Raw genomic sequence first — 12,825 nt, 5'->3', positions numbered from 1 at the left:
AACATATAACATTTCAGGACACACCACACAGTTAACAACCACAGTGAAGCGTGTCAAAGCCCAAACATGTAACATTCAACAGGACACTTACACAACACATTCAAATCAAACAGTCAGACAACATACAAGAACATATACCCCAGCCGGCATTGCTCCCTGCCTATTTTCCTACAACTCACTATGTGTGCGCACACCTTTATTGACAAACTCTTCAACTTATACTCTTTTACCGAAGCTGCTACAGCTCGATTGGCCAAATACCCTTAGATCCTATTTCGGTGAATTTGACATCTGCCTTGTATGTAACAGATTAGCGGTTTAGCAGTTTTAATTTAGTTTGAGTGAAGGAATTCATTTTATAGCAAAATCCGAAATCGTGAAGAACTCATGAAAGTAAGCTTATTCTCGGATTCCTGAAACTTTAGATTTGCTCTTTCTTTTACTGCAAAGTACAACGTTGAGCAGCACTAATGAGTTGTTTCTATTTTTGGCAGGCTTTACCTTTGCGGATGAAGCCCTTTCTGTCTGTGCAAAAGAAATCTTGTTACTGTGCAGAGTGACTTCTCTGAGTAGAGTCGCCTCACTTGTTGCGACTGTGCCGATGTTGCTTGAATGGTGCTCGCTGGAGCGTGTGGTAGTGTAAAGTTATACCATTTAAAAGGGCTGAAGAGTGCTCAGTGCAGCGGGTGGGCGGAGGTGCAAAGTGACACTATGGCCATAAAAAGAACACCGCTACAAGTGCGCATTGTGCCAGGAAGGGCCCTCGGACGTGAACCAGTGGACAGTTATCGCTTCTCGGCCTTTTGGCTAAGATCAAGTGTAGTATCTGTTCTTATCAGTTTAATGTCTGATATGTCCTCTATGCGAGACTACATATTAAATGGATTTGTATCAATAGGAGTTGAAAAAGGAGCTTGCTCCGTTCACTCCAAGCATCGACCCGGTACTGCAGTGCCGCTGGGAACGGTGCGCTCTCCTCTGCTCTTGTGAAAAAGCAAACAGCGGTGCAGGATGGAAGTTTCAGGGAGCCTAAGATGAAACTTTCTTTTAATCTGCTGATAAAAGAGAGTGAATGCGAAGCAGACTTTAACACGGTTCTGGGAGCGAGCCGAGTGCGGGCTAACTGGGAGAATTGCTTGAAAGAAACGCGACACCGAATGAGCAGTCAGATCAAAGCCTCAACACAGTGTTCCCGTGTTGTTTGTGGCTGCCTTGTCTTTTGCACAGAGTAAAAGACAAGGCAGCCATCGAATATGGCCCGATTGTTCCTACTTGGTCAGCCGAGGAGCAAGGGGGGGGAGCAAGCGTCTCAACCAAGCAAAGCTCACCATGGGGAAGGTGGCTATGCCAACTAGCCTGATGCCCTGCTCCCGCAGTGATGGATAATCATACACTGGTTTCTCTTCATAATGTACAAGTCTTTCGCCTTTTACTAAAGACTTCCGTGTAGAGCAGCACTAATGAATTGTTTCTATTTTTGGCAGGCTTTACCTTTGCGGGTGAAGCTCTTTCTGTCTGTGCAAAAGAAATCTTGTTACTGTGCAGAGTGACTTCTCTGAGTAGAGTCGCCTCACTTGTTGCGACTGTGCCGATGTTGCTTGAATGGTGCTCGCTGGAGCGTGCGGTAGTGTAAAGTTATACCATTTAAAAGGGCTGAAGAGTGCTCAGTGCAGCGGGTGGGCGGAGGTGCAAAGTGACACTATGGCCATAAAACGAACACCGCTACAAGTGCGCATTGTGCCAGGAAGGGCCCTCGGACGTGAACCAGTGGACAGTTATCGCTTCTCGGCATTTTGGCTAAGATCAAGTGTAGTATCTGTACTTATCAGTTTAATATGTTATATGTCTATGCAAGGACTACATATTAAATGGATTTTTATCAATAGGAGTTGAAAAAGGAGCTTGCTCCGTTCACTCCAAGCATCGACCCGGTACTGCAGTGCCGCTGGGAACGGTGCGCTCTCATCTGCTCTTGTGAAAAAGCAAACAGCGGTGCAGGATGGAAGTTTCTTTAATCTGCTGAGAAAAGAGAGTGAATGCGAAGCAGACTTTAACACGGCTCTGGGAGCGAGCCGAGTGCGGGCTAACCAGGAGAATTGCTTGAAAGAAACGCGACACCGAATGAGCGGTCAGAACAAAGCCTCAATACGGTGTTCCTGTGGTGTTTTTATAAAATGCGGTGTAAAAAAAGGTGTGAATGCCCCATAGAAAACTAAAAGGTTGAGCGGAAGTGTTCGGCTGCAAGAAGGTGTGAATGTCCGACTATATTTGGTGAAAAGCAGGTGAAGCAAGGTCTGAATGCCCAACCTTACATCATCAAAAGCGAGATCAGAGGTTTTTGGCTGCAAGAAGGCCATAGTTTGCCAAAAGCGGGTAAGGTGCGAATGATCGGCTAAATATCAACAAAAGTGGGGGCGGAGGTCTTCGGATGCAAGTGGGTGTGAATATCCCACCATACAAGTATGGTGGAGAGGAAGCTGTGAATGGCCGACCATAGTTTGCAAAAAGCGGGTGAGAAAAGGTGCGAATGTCCAACCATACATGATCAAAACAGGGAGCGGAGGTGTTTGGCTGCGACAAGGTGTGAATGTCCACCCATAATTAATGAAAAGCGGGCAACAAGTAGGTTCGAATGCCCAACCATACATCATCAAAAGCAGGAGTGGATGTGTTCGGCTACAAGAAGGTTTGAATGTCCGAGCATAGTTTGTAAAAAGCGGGTAAGAAAAGGTTCGAATGCCCGAACATACACCATCAAAAGAGGGAGCGGAGGTGTTCCGCTGTAAGACGGTGTGAATGTCCGACCATAGTTGGTAAAAAGTGGGTATGAAAAGGTTCGAATGCCCAAATTCGGCTGCAAAAAGGTGTGAATGTTCGACTAAATTTTGTAAAAAGCGGGTAAGACAAGGTGCGAATGCCTGACAATCTATGATCAAAAGCGGGAGCGGAGGTGTTCAGCTGCAAGAAGGTCTAAATGTCCATTTTTAATTAATAGAAAACATGAAAGAAAATTTTCGAAAATCAATCCGCACATGATCATAAGTGGGAGAGGAGGTGTTCAGCTGCAAGAAGGTGTGAATGTCCTACCATAATTGCTGAAAAATGTGTTAGAAACGGTAAGAATGCCGGAATATACATCATCAAAAGCTAGAGAGGTGGTGTTCGGCTGCAAGTAGGTGTGAATGTCTGAGTAAAGTTCAAATATATTAACAAAAGCGGGAGGAGAGGTCTTCGGATGAGTGGTTGAGAATTTCCAACCATAATCTATAAAATGCGGTGAAAAAAAAGGTGTGATAGATACCTAAAAGGTGGAGCGGAAGTGTTCGGCTGCAAGAAGGTGTGAATGTTATATATATAGTTGGTGAAAAGCAGGAAAAGCAAGGTCTGAATGCCCAATCTTACATCATCAAAAGCGAGATCAGAGGTGTTTGGCGGCAAGAAAACGGGTAAGGTGTGAATGATCGACTAAATATCAACAAAAGTGGGGGCGGAGGTCTTCGGATGCAAGTGGGTGTGAATATCCCACCATACAAGTATGGTGGAGAGGAAGCTGTGAATGGCCGACCATAGTTTGCAAAAAGCGGGTGAGAAAAGGTGCGAATGTCCAACCATACATGATCAAAACAGGGAGCGGAGGTGTTTGGCTGCGACAAGGTGTGAATGTCCACCCATAATTAATGAAAAGCGGGCAACAAGTAGGTTCGAATGCCCAACCATACATCAACAAAAGCAGGAGTGGATGTGTTTGGCTACAAGAAGGTTTGAATGTCCGAGCATAGTTTGTAAAAAGCGGGTAAGAAAAGGTGCGAATGCCCGACAAAGTATGATCAAAAGAGGGAGTGGAGGTTTTCGGCTACAAGAAGGTTTGAATGTACGACCATAGTTTGTAAAAAGCGGGTAAGAAAAGGTGCGAATGCCCGAACATACACCATCAAAAGAGGGAGCGGAGGTGTTCCGCTGAAAGACGGTGTGAATGTCCGACCATAGTTGGTAAAAAGCGGGTAAGAAAAGGTTCGAATGCCCGATTATATACCATCAAAAGCGGAAGCGGAGGTGTTCGGCTGTAAGAAGTTGTGAACGTCCGACCAAAGTTTGTAAAAAGCAGTTAAGAAAAGGTTCGAATATCCAACCAAACATAATAAAAAGTGGGAGCAGAGCTGTTCGACTGCAAGTAGGTGTGAATGTCCAGCCATAATTCCTGAAAAATGGGTAAGAAAAGGTGCGAATGCCCAACCATACATCATCAAAAGAAGAAGTGGATGTGTTCTGCTACAAGAAGGTTTGAATGTCCGACCATAGTTTGTAAAAAGTGGGTAAGAAAAAGTTCGAATGCCCGAACATACACCATCAAAAGAGGGAGCGGAGGTGTTCCGCTGTAAGACGGTGTGAATGTCCGACCATAATTGGTAAAAAGCGGGTAAGAAAAGGTTAAAATACCCGACTGTACACAATCAATAGCGGGAGCGGAGTTGTTCAGCTACAAGAAGGTGTGAAAGTCCGACCATGGTTTGTAAAACGCGGGTAAGACAAGGTGCGAATGCCCGACAATGTATGATCAAAAGAGGGAGCGGAGGTGTTCGGCTGCAAGGTCTGAATTTCCAACCATAATTTGTAAACACCGTTGAAGAAAAGCCTCGAAAGCCCGACTATACACCATCAAAAGCGGGAGCAGAGGTGTTCAGCTGCACACAATCAGGTTTTTGCAAATTATGATCTGACATTCACACATGCTTTTGATGATGTATGGTTGGGCATTCGCACCTTTTTTTACCCATTTTTCAGGAATTATGGGTGGACATTCACACCTTCTTGCAGCTGAACACCTCCTCTCCCACTTATGATCATGTGCGGTTGGATATTCGAAAATTTTCTTTCATGTTTTCTAGCAATTATTGATGGACATTCAGAGCTTCTTGCAGCTGAACCCCTCTGCTCCCGCTTTTGATGGTGTATAGTTGGGCTTTCGAGCCTTTTCTTCCCCGGTTTTTACAAATTATGGTTGGAAATTCAGACCTTCTTGCAGCTGAACCCCTCTGCTCCCGCTTTTGATGGTGTATTGTCGGGCATTCGCACCTTTTCTTACCCGCTATTTACAAAAAATGGTCGGCCATTCACACCTTCTTGTAGCCGAACACATTCGCTCCCGCTATTGATTGTGTACAGTCGGGTATTTTAACCAACTACGGTCGGACATTCACACCTTCTTATGGCGGAACACCTCCGCTCCCTCTTTTGATGGTGTATGTTCGGGCATTCGAACCTTTTCTTACCCGCTTTTTACAAACTATGCTCGGACATTCAAACCTTCTTGTAGCCTAACACATCCAGTCCTGCTTTTGATGATGTATGGTTGGGCATTCGCACCTTTTTTTTTACCCATTTTTGAGGAATTATGGGTGGACATTCACACCTTCTTGCAGCTGAACACCTCCTCTCCCACTTATGATCATGTGCGGTTGGATATTCGAATTTTTTTTTTCATGTTTTCTAGCAATTATTGATGGACATTCAGACCTTCTTGCAGCTGAACACCTCCGCTCCCGCTTTTGATGGTGTATAGTTGGGCTTCCGAGCCTTTTCTTACCCGGTTTTTACAAATTATGGTTGGACATTTAGACCTTCTTGCAGCCGAAAACCTCCGTTCCCTCTTTTGATCATACATTGTCGGGCATTCGCACCTTTTCTTACCCGCTTTTTACCAATTATGGTCGGATATTCACACCTTCTTACAGCGGAAAACCTCCGCTCCCTTTTTTGATCATTTATGGTCTGGCAAAACTACCTTTTCGTGCCCGTTTTTGAGTAATTATGGCTGGACATTCACAGCTTCTTGCAGCCGAACACCTCTTCTTCCGCTTTTGATGATGAATGGTCCGGCATTCTTACCTTTTCTAACACATTTTTCAGCAATTATTGTCGGTCATTCACACCTTTCTCATCAGCTTTTTGCAAATTATGATCTGACATTCACACCTACTTGCAGCCGAACACCTCGGCTTCCGCTTTTGATGGTGTATATTTTGGCATTCGAACCTTTTCTTACCCGCTTTTTACCAACTATGGTCGGACATTCACACCTTCTTACAGCGGAACACCTCCGCTCCCTCTTTTGATGGTGTATGTTCTGGCATTCGAACCTTTTCTTACCCACTTTTTACAAACTATGCTCGGACATTCACACCTTCTTGCAGCGAAACACCTCCGCTCCCTCTTTTGATTGTGTATGTACAGGCATTCGAACCTTTTCTTACCTGCCTTTTACAAACTATGGTCGGACATTCAAACGTTCTTGTGGCCGAACACATCCACTTCTGCTTTTGATGATGTATAGTTGGGCATTCACACCTTTTCTTACCCATTTTTCAGTAATTATTGGTGGACTTTCACACCTTCTTGTAGCCGAACAACTCCGCTTCCGCTATTGATTGTGTACAGTCGGGTTTTGTAACCTTTTCTTACCCGCTTTTTACCAACTATGGTCGGACATTCGCAGCATCTTACAGCGGAACACCTCCGCTCCCTCTTTTGATGGTGTATGTTCGGGCATTCGAACTTTTTCTTACCAACTTTTTACAAACTATGGTCGGACATTCAAACCTTCTTGTAGCAGAACACATCCACTTCTTCTTTTGATGATGTATGGTTGGGCATTCGCACCTTTTCTTACCCATTTTTCAGGATTTATGGGTGGACATTCACACCTACTTGCAGTCGAACAGCTCTGCTCCCACTTTTGATTATGTTTGGTTGGATATTCGAACCTTTTCTTAACTGCTTTTTACAAACTTTGGTCGGACGTTCACAACTTCTTACAGCCGAACACCTCCGCTTCCGCTTTTGATGGTATATATTCGGGCATTCGAACCTTTTCTTACCCGCTTTTTACCAACTATGTTCGGACATTCACACCGTCTTTCAGCGGAACACCTCCGCTCCCTCTTTTGATGGTGTATGTTCAGGCATTCGCACCTTTTCTTACCCGCTTTTTACAAACTATGCTCGGACATTCAAACCTTCTTGTAGCCAAACACATCCACTCCTGCTTTTGTTGATGTATGGTTGGGCATTCGAACCTACTTGTTGCCCGCTTTTCATTAATTATGGGTGGATATTCACACCTTGTCGCAGCCAAACACCTCCGCTCCCTGTTTTGATCATGTATGGTTGGACATTCGCACCTTTTCTCACCCACTTTTTGCAAACTATGGTCGGCCATTCACAGCTTCCTCTCCACCATACTTGTATGGTGGGATATTCACACCCACTTGCATCCGAAGACCTCCGCCCCCACTTTTGTTGATATTTAGTCGGTCATTCACACCTTACCCGTTTTCTTGCCGCCAAAAACCTCTGATCTCGCTTTTGATTATGTAAGATTGGGAATTCAGACCTTGCTTTTCCTGCTTTTCACCAACTATATATATAACATTCACACCTTCTTGCAGCCGAACACTTCCGCTCCACCTTTTAGGTATCTATCACACCTTTTTTTTTCACCGCATTTTATAGATTATGGTTGGAAATTCTCGACCACTCATCCGAAGACCTCTCCTCCCGCTTTTGTTAATATATTTGAACTTTAGTCAGACATTCACACCTACTTGCAGCCGAACACCACCTCTTTAGCTTTTGATGATGTATGGTCCGGCATTCTTACCGTTTCTAACACATTTTTCAGCAATTATGGTAGGACATTCACACCTTCTTGCAGCTGAACACCTCCTCTCCCACTTATGATCATGTGCGGATTGATTTTCGAAAATTTTCTTTCATGTTTTCTATTAATTAAAAATGGACATTTAGACCTTCTTGCAGCTGAACACCTCCGCTCCCGCTTTTGATCATACATTGTCAGGCATTCGCACCTTGTCTTACCCGCTTTTTACAAAATTTAGTCGAACATTCACACCTTTTTGCAGCCGAACACAGTTTTTTGCAGCCGAATTTGGGCATTCGAACCTTTTCATACCCACTTTTTACCAACTATGGTCGGACATTCACACCGTCTTACAGCGGAACACCTCCGCTCCCTCTTTTGATGGTGTATGTTCGGGCATTCGAACCTTTTCTTACCCGCTTTTTACAAACTATGCTCGGACATACAAACCTTCTTGTAGCCGAACACATCCACTCCTGCTTTTGATGATGTATGGTTGGGCATTCGAACCTACTTGTTGCCCGCTTTTCATTAATTATGGGTGGACATTCACACCTTGTCGCAGCCAAACACCTCCGCTCCCTGTTTTGATCATGTATGGTTGGACATTCGCACCTTTTCTCACCCGCTTTTTGCAAACTATGGTCGGCCATTCACAGCTTCCTCTCCACCATACTTGTAGGGTGGGATATTCACACCCACTTGCATCCGAAGACCTCCGCCCCCACTTTTGTTGATATTTAGCCGATCATTCGCACCTTACCCGCTTTTGGCAAACTATGGCCTTCTTGCAGCCAAAAACCTCTGATCTCGCTTTTGATGATGAAAGGTTGGGCATTCAGACCTTGCTTCACCTGCTTTTCACCAAATATAGTCGGACATTCACACCTTCTTGCAGCCAAACACTTCCGCTCCACCTTTTAGTTTTCTATGGGGCATTCACACCTTTTTTTACACCGCATTTTATAAAAACACCACAGGAACACCGTATTGAGGCTTTGTTCTGACCGCTCATTCAGTGTCGCGTTTCTTTCAAGCAATTCTCCTGGTTAGCCCGCACTCGGCTCGCTCCCAGAGCCGTGTTAAAGTCTGCTTTGCATTCACTCTCTTTTCTCAGCATATTAAAAGAAACTTCCATCCTGCACCGCTGTTTGCTTTTTCACAAGAGCAGAGGAGAGCGCACCGTTCCCAGCGGCACTGCAGTACCGGGTCGATGCTTGGAGTGAACGGAGCAAGCTCCTTTTTCAACTCCTATTGATAAAAATCCATTTAATATGTAGTCCTTGCATAGACATATCACATATTAAACTGCTAAGAACAGATACTACACTTGATCTTAGCCAAAAGGCCGAGAAGCGATATCTGTCCACTGGTTCACGTCCGAGGGCCCTTCCTGGCACAATGCGCACTTGTAGCGGTGTTCTTTTTATGGCCATAGTGTCACTTTGCACCTCCGCCCACCCGCTGCACTGAGCACTCTTCAGCCCTTTTAAATGGTATAACTTTACACTACCACACGCTCCAGCGAGCACCATTCAAGCAACAACTTTGCACTCCAGCTTCGAACATCGGCACAGTCGCAACAAGTAAGGCGACTCTACTCAGAGAAGTCACTCTGCACAGTAACAAGATTTCTTTTGCACAGACAGAAAGATCTTCACCCGCAAAGTTAAAGCCTGCCAAAAATAGAAACAACTCATTAGTGCTGCTCTCCACGGAAGTCTTTAGCAAAAGGCGAAAGACTTGTACATTATGAAGAGAAACCAGTGTATGATTATCCATCACTGCAGGAGCAGGGCATCAGGCTAGTTGGCATAGCCACCTTCCCCATGGTGAGCTTTGCTTGGTTGAGACGCTTGCTCCCCCCCCTTGCTCCTCGGCTGACCAAGTAGGAACAATCAGGCCCTATTCGATGGCTGCCTTGTCTTTTAATCTGTGCAAAAGACAAGGCAGCCACAAACAACACGGGAACACCGTATTGAGGCTTTGTTCTGACTGCTCATTCGTATCTTAAGCATAATCTAATACGTGAGACAACGCCCTGGCACACAATCAAAAAAAAAAAGAGAGAGAGCGGTTTTGTGTCCCCACAGTCCATAATGTAGAAAAGAGAGAAAAAAGCCTTTCTGATTTGGTGTGTGTGCTCACAGTGCAGAGTGTAGAGAAAAGAGAGAAAAGAAAGCCGTTTTGGTGTCACGGGTGTTGTGACTTACACACACACATTTCTGAATTGAGAAAGGAAATTATTTTAGAGAAAGCACTAGAGTTTAGATCCCACATTTGTTGATAGGCATTCATTTAATTTTTCTTTTAATCAGTTTTAAAGTGAATACTAACTGAGAAATGAAAAAGGTGAAGAGTTTAGAAGCTTGGTTCAAGAGCAAAACTTGGTTTATGATCAGCTGAGTCTCTAAACAGAACAGCAAAGGGCTTCATCGAACATTTAAAAAAGATTCAGATTGTTAGAATATCCAGAATTTATAGGAATGGTGGTGATTACTCTTATTTTCTAGAATGGAAATAACTGCACCATGTCTGTTTTATGAATTTAAGGGGCTAAAAAGTTTTGTTCTCGTTTTTCTATGATTAACCGAATGTATGTGAGAGTCCAAACAGACAGAAGGGTTACGGCCGAGCGCTGGACCTTCCAAAAAAGATGAGACAGGCTGGACCTGTGCCATACTAGTTAAGACCTGCCTGTGGATAACAGGTTCATTAAACTCTCACATACACAAACTCACACACGTTCGCACACATACACCCATTCACACACACATTCTTGAACTTGCTGCAAGATTAAACATTTGCATTAACTGACTCCAGCAACTCTGAGTCTCATTGAGAGACTTTTCTCAACAATTGGGTTCTCAAACCAGATCTCAACGTTTTTTCCGCTTTCCAGGGTCGGAGCTGAAACCGTGCACGGGGGAGTCCAGTACTCCTAATGAAAGACCCCCTGCTGAATTGCGGTAATTAGGGGCCAGTGTCCACTGAAAGGGGGAAAAAGGGACGAGATCGTACTTTTGAATCAATGGCCAGAAGCCATTGGCAGTGCAGGCATCAACAATAATGGTGTTATTTCACCCATTAACACTTAAGGTACCTCATGCAGTGGCTGTGATATGGTTACTTAACAAAATATCTTTACCAGACATCTCTCCTACATAACAGTTCTTCTTTCACAGCCACACCTTGTTGTCGAGAGATGTGCTACACTTAATCCATCCACACTGCTACCTACCCCACAGATGGAAAGCCTCATGATTGCATGTCAGAAATAACCATCAGTGTTTTACCCAGGCCAGACTTAACTGATATACGTTATGAAAATGCAGAAATAACTATATTTATTCAACAGGTCAAGCAAAAAACCCTGATGGCACAAATGCTACAGGATTTGCAGTAGTAACAGAAACTGAAGTTTTCTTAAAACAACCACTACCAAAAAATTACTCGAATTGGTAGCTTTAACTGAAGCTTGTAAATTAAATAACAAAAAGGTTGTTAACGTTTACACTGACAGTCAGTATGCCTTCTCAACTGTACATGTGTTAACACAGCATTGGAAAAACAGGTATGTAGACATCCACAGCTAAATGTATAAACTACAAATATTTTAGCATTATTAGATGTTATTCAATTGCCATCTACAATAGACTCGTATGAATGACCGGAAGGAAAACCATACTGCCAAAGAATTTGTTTAAATATGCTGCAGTATTGAGCCACGGACCATGTCATGTCTCAACAGGAGGGATGGAAGCAATAATGAACCAGGTTTTTACAGCATATGGTTTTACTAATTATTGAATTTTTTTTTTAGAATAAATAAATTAATAAAGTTTTGTCTAGCAGGTCAAATATGTGCAAAATACATTCCACAGGGCAATCTAAGACCAAAACGAAGATAATTCCCTAAGCCAGTGTATCTTTTTCAACATATTTGTTTGGATTTCATTATTTCATTATTGTGTAGATTTCATTGAACTAAATAAATGTTAAGGGAAACGATTCTGCTCAGTGACAACAGAGGTTTTTACCAAATGGTCTGAAATATTTCCATGTGCACAAGCAGATGCACTCTCAGTAGCAAAATCACGCGTAAAATAACTCATTTCTAGATTTGAAATACCTGAAAAGATCTTCAGTGATAATTTGACACACTTTGTAAACTATGTCATCTCACTGATGGCAAAGAACTTAAAATAGATCTTAGAAACCACTGTGATATAGAAGGTTTCGCTAACACATTGGAATTGTTTTACTATTTACATATGCATGTGCAGTGAAGAATTGCTTGCTGCTGATAAATGCAAAGAAGAACAGCTTACACATAGATGCTCACATATAGGCTGCTGAATGCAATGAAGACCTGCTTATCCAGTAAAGTTCAATGTCAATGTGTAATATTCAATTAGGATTTGCAAAACAGTGAAGTTAAACAATGAATGGGTCCATAGTCGGTATGAGAACACTACAGGAATATTTACCTGGGTGTACGTTCAAACAGAGATGAGAAAATTGCGATAAATTATTGTTTGTTTGTTTGTTAGTATGTATATGAATGTTATGTGTATAAACTGTGTTGAGTTATAGTTACTCAGTAGTGTCTCAGTGAAACAACCGACGGGGGAAGCCTTGCGGTGACAACAAAAGCAGTGTTTTACTGATCAGTCAAGTTGCTCCAGTGTACTCCATACAAACTGGTTGGCTACTGAAGGGATAGAAAATGGGGAATACTTGTTTTAAAGCAAACAAGGAATTAGATGGGAAAAATACATGTTTTAACGGGACCCAGACAATATTATATAGATGTCGCCACTGAAGTAAAGAACATTTACGTGGGATGGTGTGAGGGTCCTCGTTTGGCTGACGTTCGCCGATATGCTCGCCATGCTCAGAACCAAGTTGAGACGCGTAAGACAACCAAAAGGGACAAGTGTGAAAAGGAGCTGCATTTGGCAACCATGACCATGTATTACGCAGTTGGTGTAAACAGAGGACGAGGCCGAAGTCGAAGACGTGGACGTGTGGGAGAGGAGGTCAAAATGGGCCACGCCAGAGCTATGATCCGAATATTTGTTTTTACTGTGGCCAGACTGGACACTGGAAGAAGGACTGTCCACAGCTAAAAAGTGATGAAATTGGGCAAAAGGCTGACTGAGGGT

At 43.4% G+C, this 12,825-nt stretch overlaps 5 non-coding genes across 5 annotated transcripts; 3 read left to right on the top strand and 2 right to left on the bottom strand.

The window, feature by feature from the left end:
- Positions 1–787: 787 nt before the first annotated feature.
- LOC140285989 (U2 spliceosomal RNA) lies at positions 788–977 on the top strand. The gene has a single exon (XR_011910911.1). It is a non-coding gene; the product is annotated as a U2 spliceosomal RNA (small nuclear RNA).
- Positions 978–1,388: 411 nt separating this feature from the next.
- LOC140285987 (U5 spliceosomal RNA) lies at positions 1,389–1,502 on the top strand. The gene has a single exon (XR_011910910.1). It is a non-coding gene; the product is annotated as a U5 spliceosomal RNA (small nuclear RNA).
- A 275-nt stretch (positions 1,503–1,777) lies between these two features.
- On the top strand, positions 1,778–1,965 carry LOC140285974 (U2 spliceosomal RNA). Its single transcript, XR_011910903.1, has one exon. It is a non-coding gene; the product is annotated as a U2 spliceosomal RNA (small nuclear RNA).
- Positions 1,966–8,829: 6,864 nt separating this feature from the next.
- Positions 8,830–9,017, bottom strand: LOC140285991 (U2 spliceosomal RNA). Its single transcript, XR_011910913.1, has one exon. It is a non-coding gene; the product is annotated as a U2 spliceosomal RNA (small nuclear RNA).
- Positions 9,018–9,315: 298 nt separating this feature from the next.
- On the bottom strand, positions 9,316–9,429 carry LOC140285986 (U5 spliceosomal RNA). The gene has a single exon (XR_011910909.1). It is a non-coding gene; the product is annotated as a U5 spliceosomal RNA (small nuclear RNA).
- Between the last annotated feature and the right edge of the window lie 3,396 nt (positions 9,430–12,825).

This window comes from Leuresthes tenuis, unplaced genomic scaffold (assembly GCF_036924035.1).
Source record: "Leuresthes tenuis unplaced genomic scaffold, fLeuTen1.0.hap1 SCAF_68, whole genome shotgun sequence".
NCBI classification, from domain to species: domain Eukaryota; kingdom Metazoa; phylum Chordata; class Actinopteri; order Atheriniformes; family Atherinopsidae; genus Leuresthes; species Leuresthes tenuis.
This window is presented reverse-complemented; position numbering and strand designations above follow the sequence as displayed.